Source organism: Nipponia nippon, unplaced genomic scaffold, assembly GCF_047370975.1.
Source record: "Nipponia nippon isolate SJK-2023a ecotype South Korea unplaced genomic scaffold, ASM4737097v1 scaffold_23, whole genome shotgun sequence".
NCBI lineage: Eukaryota > Metazoa > Chordata > Aves > Pelecaniformes > Threskiornithidae > Nipponia > Nipponia nippon.
This window is the reverse complement of record NW_028262340.1, coordinates 6,287,874-6,301,701: the sequence shown is the minus strand read 5'-3', so window position 1 is coordinate 6,301,701 and position 13,828 is coordinate 6,287,874.

The window sequence follows — 13,828 nt, the reverse complement described above, 5'->3', positions numbered from 1 at the left end:
CCACGGCCAGGCGGGACCCCCCAGTCCCCAGCTGCACCGCAGAGCCCGAGCAGGATCAAGGCCAGCGTCTCCGAGGGGAAAACAATGTGCCGCTGTGTGCGCTCCGCCAACAAGGTCATGTTTTGTCTCTGTCCTCCCTCCCCCCCCCGGCGCACATCATCTCACCCCCGTTAGAGCGAAATTTCGCTGTTAATTAAAACAGGCGGCATCTTCCTTATTGACTTTTGGTTGCCAGTTGATAAAGCCTTTGAATGGCTGCCGGGCTGCTGCTGGCCCGTCCGCCCGTGCCTTCGGCCAGCTGCAAGATCGAGAGTTGCCCCAGCAGCCGTCGGGGCTGCAAAGGAGCCGCGGAGGATGCACCCCGGTTAAAAGCACGTGCTTTTCAGAGCGTAGCGAGGCCGTTTGCTTTGGGAAGACAAACGGTCCAAGCAAGTGTGTTGAATCAGTCAGCAAACACGCTCTGTCTTCTGCCGCTTGCTCCCAAGCGCGAGCTCCAGGCCGGTGTCCCCAGCCATTACCTGCTGGGGAGCAAAACCCGGCAGTGCCGCGGCCGGCGAGCCCTTCCCTCTGCCCCAGCAGCCGTCCAGCGCCGGGCAGCATCTGTGCCAACCCCACACCTTCCTTCCCACCTTCTGGGAGTGATTTTCTTGTCTTTCCGCTCAGGTTCGTTTTGTCCTGGCTCTTCTCTGCAGGGATGCGGAGAGTCCTCGCGCTGCTGTCCCCATCCCACCCCATCCCATCCCTCCATGCCGTCCCACCGCTGCAGCAGGAGCATGTTTTGGCTGTGCCGAGCAAACCCGAGCGAGCACCGGCTTTCGCAGCAACCGTCTGAGACCACGCATCCATGCGACAGCCCCGAGATGTTCCCGTCCTGCACCAGAGCCGCGGTGGGAGCCGCTAAGGTGAGCAGCACCGGTGACCCACCACCCTCCCGCACCGTCTCCGCTGCCGGGGCTCTGGGGGTGCAGCCGTTGGGGTGACGGTGGCAGCCCTGCTGCGGTGTGGCCTGTCTGTTGGGCTGGGGATGCCAACGTGTATCCCGCGCTGTGAAACAGGCTGCTTGCTGGAAAGATGGTTTCTGCGGTGGGGGGGTGGATGAGTGGCCGGGCTCGCTTATTCGGGAGGGGATTTACCAAGCTGGGGCTGGGGTGGCTGCGGTGCTGCCGTGCTCTGTGCTGCTGGCTTGGCCGGGGCTGCTCGGCTCAGCCCCCCCCCCCCCCCCCCGTTTGCTGGCCCCCGTGCAAAGCCCAGGTCTCTGCCACGTTTTGCTGGAGGGGAGAAAGCGCTTTACACCCCGCTGCTCCCTGCCAGAGCGATCGGCGGGCAGCGCCGGAGTGACGGGAGGCAGATGTGATGTCTCTAAAGGGCAAACTTCAGCGTGATTAGACAGGTCAAGATGCAGACCTGCTGGGGGGGCAGCCCCCCGTCCCCGTCAGAGGCCACGCAGGAAACCTCGCATGCCGTTCTCCAGCCGCTTTCATCCCCGAGGAATCCCCGGTTGCCACAACTCTCTTGATCCCGGCTTCTCTTGAAAACCCTCTTCTGCGGCGCTGCGTAAAGCGTGTGTTTATAAATAGCCACGTTCCCCCGTGGATTCCCGAGCGTGCCTCCTCTTCCAAGGCCCGGCTCTGCTGCAGATGTCTGCCCTGCCTGCACTGATCCAGCAGCACCAGAAGGGCTCAGCTGGCTTGGGAGTGGTGCTTGGTGCAGCCACGCCAGCAGCTGCCGCTGGTGCCGGAGCCCCGGTGCTGTGCGGGGTGAGCCCCGGCAGACCCGTGGCTGGCTATTCCACCTCTCAACCTGGGAAGAGGCCGTTTTCCTCTTCTGTGTGTCCCGGAGGGTGTTGGTGGCACGGAGCAGCCGGTGCTGCCGGGGCAGTGCCGGGGCAGGTGTGGTTACACCGTGAGAGCGGCTGGAGGGTCGAAGCTGGCTGCTGCGCACGGCGGTGGGTTTCCAGCATAAACCAAACACCAACCCAAACCCTCCCAGTGGAAACCAGTGTGACCACCAGCCCCGTTTGCCCTGCGTCCCATCCCTCCACCGCTGCCTCGGCCGCGGGTCGGGCTCCTCCATCCCCAAGCGTCAGGCAGGGAACTGGAGCGGGGCAGAGGGTGCTCCGGCTCCGCACGGGCTCTCCGCTGGCTGCCAGGGCTTTGGCTGCTTGGGACGGGATGGGGATTTGCAGGGGGCAGGCAGACGGACAGATTACGGGCCTGTCTGCTCCTCTAGCAGATGGACAGTCAGACAAATCTGTCTGCCTCTCTGCGCGCTGCTCCTGCCTAAAAGGCCTCGGGGACGCAAGATCTTGGCGGATGTTATTTTCCACTTTCCAGACCTACTTAAACTGCGTGCTGATTATTAATTTATTAGGTGTTAAGCGCTGGCGGGCTGCAAGGCAGAGCGGCGAGCGCAGCCCCTGCGCCAGGGGGTCGGAGTGGCTGCAGTCCCCCTCGCCCTGCCCCTGCCACCCGCCGCATTCCCCCAGCCCTTAATGAAGAATTAATGCAATTATTTATTCATGTATCTGGAGCCATTCACAAGCCTCTGATCATCTGCTCGAGGATTTTAACTGAGTTAGCGGGGGCCCAGCCAGGGCAACCAACAGTGCTGGGAGTAAAGCAGAGGGACTTCCATATTGATTTATAAATAGCAAAGGAATTAGCTAATTAGATATCTCCAGGGAGAGAATTCCAGCAGGGAGAGTGCAGGGCCAGGCTGTGCTGTGTGCAGGGGCGGACGGTAACGGCTTCTGCCACCACGGCAGCTCCGGCACGGGAATGGCCCTTGCAAACAGCCCTCGGCTAAAAATAGTAGCTGTGGGTTAGGGCTCAGGGTCTGCCTCCGTCATGCTGTCGTGTCCGCCAACCATGCCCGCCCGTGGTGCGGCTCCGGGACGTGGCCACTCGCCTGGTCCCCGGGGCGAGGGAGGCCCTGGGTGCGCAGCCCATGAGAGGACGGGGTGAAGGGGCTGGGGGACACCGCAGGTGCCGAGCAGGGCCGTCCTCAGCTGCAGAAGGAAAATCTTCTGAGCTTCGTGCCGGGGGATTTCTGTGGGGAAGGAGGGCTGGCCGGGGCCGGGCAGGCAGGAGGAAGAGTGGGGCTGTGTGGTGGCCAAGGGGGTCTTTCCAGTCCACCACCCAAGCAGAAGTTGGTCTCCACCGAACCTGCTCATGGCTGTGCCGTCACTCGGGCTGGCTGCCGAGTCAGTGCTGACCGAACCTCTGACATTTGCACCGGGAAGAAAAACGTCCTGGACCCAAGCAAGGGTCTGCGTGGGACTTCGCCGGGGGTCTCCCTGCCATCCACGCAGAGCCGGTGCCGCAACCAGCGTCCCCGAATCCTTCCTGCCCTGGGAAAGGCTCCAGCCCGGGAGGCTGCAGCGAGGCGCTGACTTCCCATAGAAACACATAAAAGGGCCCGTTCTTGTATTTGCCAGAGCCCCGTCATTTTTGGTTGTGAAGATCCCATGGCAACCGGCGCCTTGTGTAACTGCGTTTGCTATTTCTGGGCTTGCTTTTCACTCCGGTAACATCCTCCCTGCATCCCACCGTCCTGCACGGGGGGGGGCAGGACCAGCCCTGCTCTCCCACCCCAGGACCTCTCGCTCCTTCTCCTGCCGCTGCGGCACACCTTCCCGGCGGCCGGGGGCGGAGGTTGGCAGCTGTGAGTCATGGCAGAGGAAAAGAGAGAGCAAGCCCCTCCGCCTCTTATCTTGGAGACCATCTGCCCTTCTTTTCGGCCAGGAGCTGGAGCATTTGCAAACAAAGCCATGTCCTCTAACCTTCAAACCCTCCAGCCTCATCAGCGGGGTGGCGGGGGTGGGCTGGGCGGTGCTGCCCAGGGCCCCCAGCACCACTTTGCCCTGGGGATGGGGACAGTGGTGGGACATGAGGGGTCCCAGGTGCCTCCCCATGGGCACGGTCCTGGGGGACCCCCCGCATCGCCTTTCCCAGCTTGCCGGTCTCTCCCGACTCCTTCTGGGAGAACAGGAACCCGCCGCAATGCCCTCGCCCAGGCGGGATGCTCGTCCCACGCGCCTTATCTCCCGCATCCCTGCCGTAGGCTGCATTTCGGTACTGATAAAGGACTCCCTGACCCTGAGCAAGACGTGCGCTGCCGGTTCGGTTGTGTTACGAGAGCAGGACAACTGCCAGCGGGTGTCCGGCGAGAAAAGGGGCCACAGGATCCAGTTGGCAGCGGCGACGGGAGGGCTGCTACCGCACACCGGGCTCTGCTCCCTCCCACCCCGGCCAGGGCTGCTGGCAGGGTCCCCCGGCCGGGGGCCGAGCGGGGAGCGTGTTTCAGAGCCTCCTTCCTCGGTAAAAGGGAAGTTTATAATGCAAACAAAAGCGACGCTCAGTCCAAGTGGAGCTTTTCCCGTCCCGTTTCCTCCGGAGCCGCCTGCGGAGCTGCCATGGGAGCGTGCCCGCACGCCACTGCCGGGGCGCGTGGCAGGGAAGCGTGCCGGGGGTCCCGTGTGTTTTGGACATTGCTCCGCTGCACGGCACTCACCGAGCCCAGCCGTGCCGTGGGGAGCATGGGCAGTGCCCTGCCGTGGCAGAGCCAAGGTGGCTGCGGGGTGCTGCCCTTCCCTTGGGGACAGTGACCCCCCAGGCAGTGGGAGCCCCTGGTTGTCCCCAGGGTGGGCTCAGCTCCCTCCATCCCTGGGGTCACCTGTGCCCTGGCCTGGTGACCGGCTGCAAAAGGGGCCTCGGAGCTGTGCAGGGGGGCTGCTGGTGGCCGCCGTGGCTCCCAGTAGGGCTGGGGGGGCAGGTGGCAGCCCCCTGGAGATGGGTCAGGGGGCGACGCCTCGACTGAGCTTCACGGAGCTGGGCCTGTGTGACGGCAGCTTGCCTGGGCTTCTGACAGGGGCGAGGATGGCGTGTCCCTTCCCTGGCTGCGTGAGCACGGGCGTCAGGCAGGCGGTGCCGGCGCCACGCTCCTTCCCTGCTCTCGGAGGGTAAAGCCGCGAACAAGCCCTGCGTCTCCTTGGGGCTGCAGGGGTGGGTGCGTGGCTCAGGGGGCCCAGCCTGGGTGTGCAAAGTCAGAGTGTGCCCAGCCCGTGCACGCACACCGGCGCGGGTCCAGCGAGCCCCTTACACGTGCACGGCCACGATGCTGATCCTGAGGACATCCCTTGATGATGGGGCACGGGCAGCCCCACATCTCCACTGCCAGCGCCCCGCAGCCCAGCGGGGTCATCTCTTTTGCCCAAGTCCCTTGGGCCGATGGCAGCCAGCCGACCACGTCGTGGGGCAGCCGGCACTGCCGGACCCGGGACAGGAAAGCGGCGCTGGGATGCTTTGGGGCAGCGGTTCCTCCCCCTGCGAGCAGCCGGGGATGTATGGGCCTCTTTCTCCCTGCAAGTCAATGTGTCTTTTTGTTGCGCTGCTGGATTTTGATGCCTGCGAGCAGGGAGAGACAATACGTCGCATTGTTCCTTTTCAGCAACATCTGACGGGCCCAGGCAGAGAGAGGCCAGTGTGTGCAGAGGATGGCCGTGGGGGAAGGGACTGGGATGGACAGACAGGCAGCAGGAAAGACGCAGGGACGCCCAGGCCAGGCCTGGCTTCTGCCTGCCTGGATGAAGGGCTGGAGGGACGGGGAGCGCCGGAGGGGTGTCGGGGGGAGGTGGGAGATGGGGGGAGGGCGCGTTATCTTCTGGTACCCAACCAGCCTGGAAAAACAGCCCTGAGAGATGCAAACCTCCAGCCCCACTCATCTTAACGGACTATTAACTTTAAAGCCTCGTTAGGAACCTGTAAGTGTCAATACCATTAACCTTCTCATTGCTGCTCCCTCTACCAGAAGATCCCGGCTGATTTACTGGGGCTGTGCAGCTGAGGGTGCCCGTCGCCCCCGGTAAATCCTGGGGTGCCAGGAGAATCCTCTCCCCAAAATCCCACGCAGGTGGGACGGGGCAGGGGCTCAGTCCCCGCTGGGGTGGGCTGAGAGGGGGGAGCCAGGAGCGGAGCTCGGCGGGGGAATCACTGCAGCGCTGGGATTGTCTGCAACTTTCCATCAGAAATCCCCTCCTTCCCTTATCCCCTGCTGTCCCCGGCCTGGATTGCTTAATTGCCAGGAACAGAATTCCCCTCTGCCTCAGAGCAAAACCGAAAGTGTCCCCAGGGCCACCGCAGCTGTGGGCAGGAGCCCGAGGGCCAGCAGAGCCCAGAGACCTTGGCGATGGGCTCCGGGGGGGCTGCTCTGTGCCCCAGCCTGGTGCTAAGGTTATTGGGGAGCACATTGCCTCCCAGGCATCCCAGCCGTGCCGGGTCGGCTCTCTGCCTCCCGGGAGCCGGTGGGATGTGCTGGGGGGGCACATGGGGGTTTTGCACCCGCCGGGGGCAGGCACCGCCCCCCCGACCCCGCTCCCCGGGCTTGCCCGGTGCTGGCAAACTTCTTGCACAGCTTTCAGTGTTGGGGGAGTGTGGTGGGCCCTCGCTGTGATGCACCCCATCCCGCTGCAAAGGGGGTCTGCAGCCCCTCTACGGTGGGGAGCGGCATCCCCCGTCCCCACCCCGCTCTCCTGTGATGGCTTTTGCTCTTGGCAAAGGTCCCGGGAGGGGACGGCAGCCGGTTACCGGCGTGGTGGGGGGCTGGTGGTGTGGCCCTGGCTGGCGGCAGCGGCGCGGAGCAGCGGTGCCCTCCCCACCCCCACGGCTCGGCAGGCTGCACTGGCAGATGCATTTCGCCCAGACTTGCATGGCCGTAGCCATGGCAACGGCTGCGCGGTGGCGGGATGCCGGGGGGCTGCGGGCGCAGGCCCGCACGGCGACGCGGCGCTGCATCGCTGCCATTGCACCCCACGGCTTGGCTTCACCCCAGCTCTGGCTTCACCCCAGGTTTGGGTTCACCCCATTCCCAACAGTGACGCCGGTGCATGTCCCAGTCCACAGCACGCTGGCATGCGCATGCTGCTTTGCACACGTGTGTGCAAGCATGGACACGGGCATCGGTGCGGCTGCACCCATGCACATGCCCCCCCGGGGCGAGGGAGCCAAGGGACGGTGCAGGGTGAGGACGGAGCCGCTCACCCCTTTATCGGGGCTGGGCTGCCACGAAGCTGGGGCTGTTTGCATTGGTGCGGCCGCGCTGACGTTGCCGTCCCGGCTCTGCTTTGTCTCCACGTTAACTTTCAACTGCGGCGGCTTCTCCTCTCCGCCGCCACCACCGCACCCTGCCGGCCTCGCCGGGGCCCCACGGCTCGGGGTGCTGGAGCCCCAGCATCTGGTAGCCCTATTGGGGGGCTGCAGCCCCCCCCAGCACCCCTGCCTGCTCCCTGCCTGCTCCCTGCCTGTTGGCAGCAGGACAGGGACTGGTCCGGCCGCATCCTGCTCCTGCCAGCTTCCTGGGTGCCTCCGGGAGTGAACGGTGGCTGGAGCTGGCAGGGGCAGAAGGGCCATTGCAGCCCTGGGCAGCTGCAGCCGCAGCACCTCGCCGCTGCGACGCCAGGCTCGGCTGCTGCCTGCCTGCCTGCACTGCTGCCTGCCCCAGCCCCCTCGCCACTGCGGTGCGGGCAGCCGCCAGCCCGGATGGGTTTGGCAGCAAAGCAGCTCAGCTGGAGAAAAGCCTCGGGCGCTGGAGTGACCCACTAACCCTGTTCTTCTTAAAAATGCATGAAATGCAGGCAGCTGCCTACGGGGACTTGCACACGCACGCTCACGCACGGGTGGGGGCACATTTTTGGCACTGCACCCTCGCAGTCGGTGCAGCGGCGATGGAGAAGCCCCGGGGAGGCAGGGGGTGCGTGCTGCACTCGCTGCCCAGATTTCGGGGTATCTGGAGGCGGGGGGGCTTCGCTCTCCCTTTGCTGGTGGTGGTTGACGCCCTGCGCGTCCCCAGGCCCGGCGAGGGGCTGCATGCCCGTGGTACGGGCAGGTTTCCCGGGAGGTGCTCAGGCATGGTGCAGCCCTTCTGCTTAGCTCTGCCGGTGCCGCCGGGCTGCGGTAACGCCACGGTGGTGCAAAGTCCACCCGGCACGTCCTCCCGCTGCGCCCAGGAACCAGCTGCCGCGGTTGGGGCCAGAGCTTGCATCGGGCTCCTGTTGGGGGTGAAGGGCATCCCAAAGAGCCGTCCCTGCTCTGGCTGGTGCCACAACTGGGTCCCACTGGAGACACGAGGTGGGTGGCAGGGTCCTGCTGCCGGAGAAGGAGAGGTGGGCGCAGGCTCGCCCCGTCCTCTGGCTGCTATCACAGCCTTGACCTCGTTTCTCTCTACCTTCTCCATGCCTTTAATACACCCCGGCCAGATGGCTGTGAGCCAGGGGAACGGCGGCTCAGCCCCACCGTGGGGGCACCGACCCCGCTCCCCGCACTCGGCGGCAGCCCACGGCCCTGGCGTGGCCCTCACCAGGGTGCCAGTGCCTGTGGGGGGATGCGTCCCTGCCGCCCTGGCAGGGGTTAACAGCTTTCTCTCGCATGCAGCTGATTTCATTTCGGTCTCGTTTGCATAGCTGATTTGGTGGCTGCAACAGCTCAGCTGGCACAGTGAAGACATGGGGGGGTATTTTTAGCTGCTCGGGGCTTGGCTGGGTGGCCCTGAGCAGCCCTGGGGCAGTGTCTGGCCCTGGCGTCCCACTGTGGGCACCTTGAGGGGTATGGGCACATCCAGTCCGTGCCACGCACCAAGGCCTTCGGCGGGAGCAGCAGAGGATTTGCACAATTAGGGTTTTGCCTTTTTTTTTTTGTGGCTGCAATCCTGTTTTAAGAAGGAGAAGCCAACAGCAGCCCAAGCCTGCAGTGCCCATTAGCCTGGATCGAATAAACCACGGTGCATCGCAAGACGGAGCAGCTTCATCCCCTGCTCAGCTCCCCAGTCCAGAGAGGGGCTCGCTCCCTGGCTGGATCCGGCCACGCCACGTTTCCCATCCTCTTCCCTCCTTGCGGCAGAGCCCAGCTCTGCTCCCATCGCCAGGAGCTTCCCAGCCTTGCTGCTGCTGCCCTGTGGCTCCTTCGCCCTCAGCACGGCTACGTTTCGACCCAGTAGGAAGGAGGAAATCGCAGTGGGCGGTGAGGTGAGGGGGAGTTTTTCTGAGCCCTTTTGGAAATCCCTGTGGCTTCCTCTGGGGTCTCAGCCCTTGTTCGTACCTCAGCAAAGTCGAGGAAGAGCGTGAATCACCCGCAGGAAACTTCGCACCGTTCGTCCCGTCGCTGCCTGCGGCTGAGCCCACGCTGCCTGCAGTGGCTGACGGGGGCCATGCCTGCCCTGTCCTGCCCCGGGGACGTGGCTGCCCCGTCCCTCGGTATCCGCCTCGCCTGCTCGGGGCCGCCCGAACGGCAGCTCCCCGAGCCGCGGCGTTGGCGTGAGCTTGGCTTTCCGGAGCTGTGTGTGCACGTGTGCGTGGATGCGTGGGTGCACGGGTGGCTGTACACATGCAAGCACATGCACAGACACATATCTATGTGCATGCACCCGTGCATGCACCCAGGTGTGCACACACCTTTGCACACACACGTGCACCCAGCTGCATGCACACCCACACGTGCACCCACGCACATGCCAGGTGGCAGAGGAATCAGTCTCTTGACTCCTCTGACTAATTAACATAAATTGACACTGACTAATTAACCGTCCCGGCTCATTAGAGCCCGGATACTGCATCGCTGGGAACAGCAGGCAGCCGAGCCCTTGCTGTCAAAGCACCGTGGCCACGCTCTGCCCCATGCCGGGCACCGGCCACCCCTGACCCCCCGCACTGGGAGTGTCCCCATCCCTGTCCCCATGCCATGGCCCTTGCCCAGGCTGCCAGCAGCGATAACGAGATTGGTTCCTAATCCACTTATTCCTGGCTGGCGCAGAGGGCTGGCAACAGCCTGCTTCCAACGCCCGGTGTGCGGTGAACCCCTCCGGCCCCTGGGGAGGCCGGGCGGTCAGGAAAACCTCGGTGGTCTTGGCTGAGCAGCCGTGGGGCAGGGAGGGATGCCAGTGGGGGTGAAACATATGGAAGGACGATGGAGGGATGGTGGCATCGTCCCTGCTTCATCCCTGCAGGGAGGGCTCCATCTGGAAGGGGAGGTGACACCGTCAGCGTCACCTGCCCTGCAGCAGGGTGGCCCCGGGGGAGCAGCAGCGATGAGCAAACCTTGCATCAGCCGGGAAGGGAGACAAGGAGCCCTTCCCAGTCCTCACCCTGCCAGATGCCTGGGACGGGGGGGGACGGAGATGGGGACACTGGGCTGCTTTAGGGAGTGGGGTGCAGGGGGACGTCACCCCAGCACGATGACACTCGCTCTGCAGGAGGAAGGAAAAGGAAATTTCTCACTTCCTTCTTTGCTAAGGGCTGCGACGTGGCTGCCCGGGAAGCGGGGAGCCCCCGCGCAGGTCCCGTCCTGCCGCCGCACCCCGTGCCCTCCGCCGGCACCCCCGGGCCTGCCGGTGCACGCCGCTCCCCGCCGGCTGACTCGGGGCTGAGTGACGGCTCCGCACGCCCGACCGGTTTGGGGGAGACCCTTGGGCTCAGCGTGGGAAAGGCCTGACCTCAGCAGCAGAGCGGCACGGAGCCGGGGCCAGCCTGCCGAGCTGCCTGCGGGACCCTCGTCCCCCAAAAACAAGGGGGGCTTTGCACTTGGGGGGGTATCAACGCTGCTGGAAAGCTCTTGCTTGTTCCCGCTGGGCAAAGGCAGCCCTGCATGCAATCCCTGCCGCTCGTGAGCAGTGGATTAAAAAACTAGGTCAGTGGTAGATCCCCAAAAGTGATTGCAGTTGGGGAATTGCTGCTCCCCGGGTGTGAGGCTTGCTCCGTTCGATACCTTTATCACTGGGCTGGAAGAAAATGGCTGGTGAAACGCAGACCCCCTGAAATCACCCGACCGAGCTGGGTCGCTCCTGCAGCGGTGTCGGGGCCAGGTCCTGCGTGGAGGCTGGGGACCAGAGCCCCGAGGAGGGCGCAGGGTCCCGGGGCAGCTGTTGGGGACACGATGGCGGGGCCACGTCCCCCATTCCGAGGGTCAGGAAAGAGCCACAGGGAGGATGGACGGTGCTGGCATGGTGGGGAAAGCTGGGAACACTCGGTGCATGGAAAGAGGGATGTGCGCAGGGTGGACGCGGGGCTGGGGAGGAGGCAAAGCGGCTGCGGCAGTGCCGGCGGCAGGAAGCGGGGCGGCGGTGCGGGGCCCGGGGCAGGAAGGCAGCCGGTGGCCCCAGGGTCGGCGGAAGAGCAGCGGAAAGGCTCGGGGCCATGGTGGTGACGGTGGGAGGAAGCCCAGCCCCGGCGAGGGGCTGCCTCGGTTCACGTGTGTCCCATGGGGACACCGAGGCCGTGCCTGGGTGCTGCGAGAAGGGACACCGGCCGTGCCCGCAGCGGGACCGAAACTCTCTTGGTGCCTGGAAAGGGCGAGCCCTCGGCTGCGAACGCCTCTCTGCCGCCCTTGGGGCTGCAGGTCGCAGCGTGCCCTGCAGCAGCCGCGTGTTGGGACTGGCAGCCTCACGCCTCAGCGTGGGAGAGCCTGCAACCAGCTCTGCTCTGCTGCTGGCTGGGGACAATCAACCCAGCACGCCTGTGCCGGGGGCAGGATGCCCGGGACACCCCTGCGGTGGTCAGCGAGGTGCTGCTGCTGCCCACAGGGCTCCTGGCTGGGGTCTGACCAAGGAGCCGGGTCCCCTGGCGACGTAGGGGTGGGTTTGGGGGTGCTCATGGCCCCTTGGACCTCCGAAAGGGCTCAGGGGTGCTCAGCCTGCACGGTGCCCAGGATGGGGCCACTGCAGAGCCTGACAGCCACCGGGGAGGTGGGCGACCTGCCTGGCTCTTCCCGCTCCCCGCCTCATCCCCAGCTCTTGGGAAATGTCCCCACGCCCTCCAAAGCCACCACCTTTCAGTCCTCAAGCGTTTCCAGCCCAGTTCGCTGGCGTTATTTAGCTCAGACCCAGAGCAACGCTGCAGGGAGCTGAGGTGCCCTTGGCCGTGCCCACGCTGGGGGGGCTCAGCCCAGCGGCCCCCAGCGCGGTGCAAAGCGGGCTGGAGCGGTGGGAGCTGCCGTCCCTCCGGCTGTCGGTTCGACAGCAGAGCAGAGGATGAAGCTGTTAAATATTTATAGCCGCTCTTGGAGCTGGTTGGGTAAAATGGCAGCGGAAGCAGAGCGGGGGGATGACGGGACGGCTCTGCTCCCCTGCGGTCCATCTGGCCCCCGCGCTGCTCCGTGCATTGTAGTGCTGCAAGTCGCCATCTGCTCCCCACGGGGACTGTGCCTGCCCCCGCCCGGGACGAAGCAGCAGTACGGCGGGGCCGTGGGTGCCGCAGGCCTTGTTTCTGCTCCGTCACACAAGTGCAATGAGTTTAGCGGTCTCGGGTGATGAGCAGAGGACTGGGAGAGGCTGGGCGGTTCAGGGTCTGGCTCCACGTTTGCCTGCCCCGGCTCCTGGGTCCCCACCGTGTTCAGATGAGAAAATGAGGGCGTGTGTCTGTGTGTGTGTGTGTGTGTAATTGCTAATGAGGATGTGCATATGCTAATTCAGGGCTGCCAATTATGGCAGGTCTCGCTGGCTCGGGATGGGGCCTCATGGGCCGCGTCCTGCCCCGGTTTCGGCCAGGTGAGCCCTGGGCAAGGTCAGGCAGCGGTGAGGGCAGTGGTGGCCCGCTCGGCTTGGCACCTCCTGGATTCGGGTGCCCAAGCCCCACAGAGACCCCACAGCTCTGGCTCGGGGGGCGGGGAGTGGGGCCTGGGGTGCTGCTCGGGGGTCACTGGCCCCGCTCCCATCCCGGGGGAGCAGGGATGCCGGCGGGATGGGCGCTGGGAGGATGCTCCCACCACCCCCCTGTGATGATTTTTTCCCCCATTGAGCTCACACAAAACCTGCCACGGTGCGAGATGGCAGCGAGCAAACGAACCCTTAATTAGCCACTTTAGGGATTTGGCTTTATTAATGGCATAAACGACTATTAAGGAAGAATTAAAGCTACCGGCCTCCAGATAAAGGACGACGCGGCCCAGCTGGGACTACCCGCCTGCATTGCGTGGGGTGCTCCTGTCCCACCCCGGCCCCCTCGCCCCGCTCCCCACATCCCCAGCCGCTGGGTGCTGGATTCGGCACCGCACCAACCAGGGGGAGGCTGGTGGTTTTGGGGGGATGAGGAGGAGCTCGGGGGGTGTCTGTCAGGCCCCCAGCGGGGCACCGCTGCTGCAGGCTCACCCAGCAACCCGGGACCAGACCATCAGTGTCCCGAGGGGCACCAACACCATCTCTGCATCGGCGCTAGAAGGTGGCAGCGGCTTTGCCTGCTGCATCAGGGAAGAAAAGAGGCGTTTGCAGGCTCGGGTGTGAAATCTGTGCCGGCTATGCCTGCCCCCCCGCCAGGCCGGGGGGTGCGTGTGGGGCAGGGTTGCGGGTCAGGGGCTGCCGGCAGCCCCGTGCCGAGCAGCCGCAGCCTTCAGCGCTCTGCAGCATCCGTCCTCCATCTGCGCCAAGCTGGGGTGGGAGCAGCTGGGAACCGGCTGGATGGAGGTCCCAGGGATGGGGGACGTGGGCAGCAGATGTGGCTTCCCAAGAATGTTGGGATGGGTTTTTCGGGGAAAACAGCCACTTCCTATCAGCTGCATCCGCTGGGAAGTGGTGGGGGGAATTCCCGGCGGGCAGTGGGAAGCCGAAGCTTGTTCCCAGCGCACGTGCCCCATTTCGGGTCTGCACAAGCAGCAATGTCTGCAGATTGCTGGCCCAGATGGTCCTCGAGGTCCCTTCCAACCTGGAATGCTCTGATTCTGTGATGCAGGGGGGGGCTCCGCCGTGCCCCCAGCAGTGCCGAGCCCTCTGGAGGGCATTTCTGCCTGGCTTTTTGCTCCGTGACCCACCAGCACGGCCATTATCCTGTGGTCCCGTGCTTGGGGGCACCCCG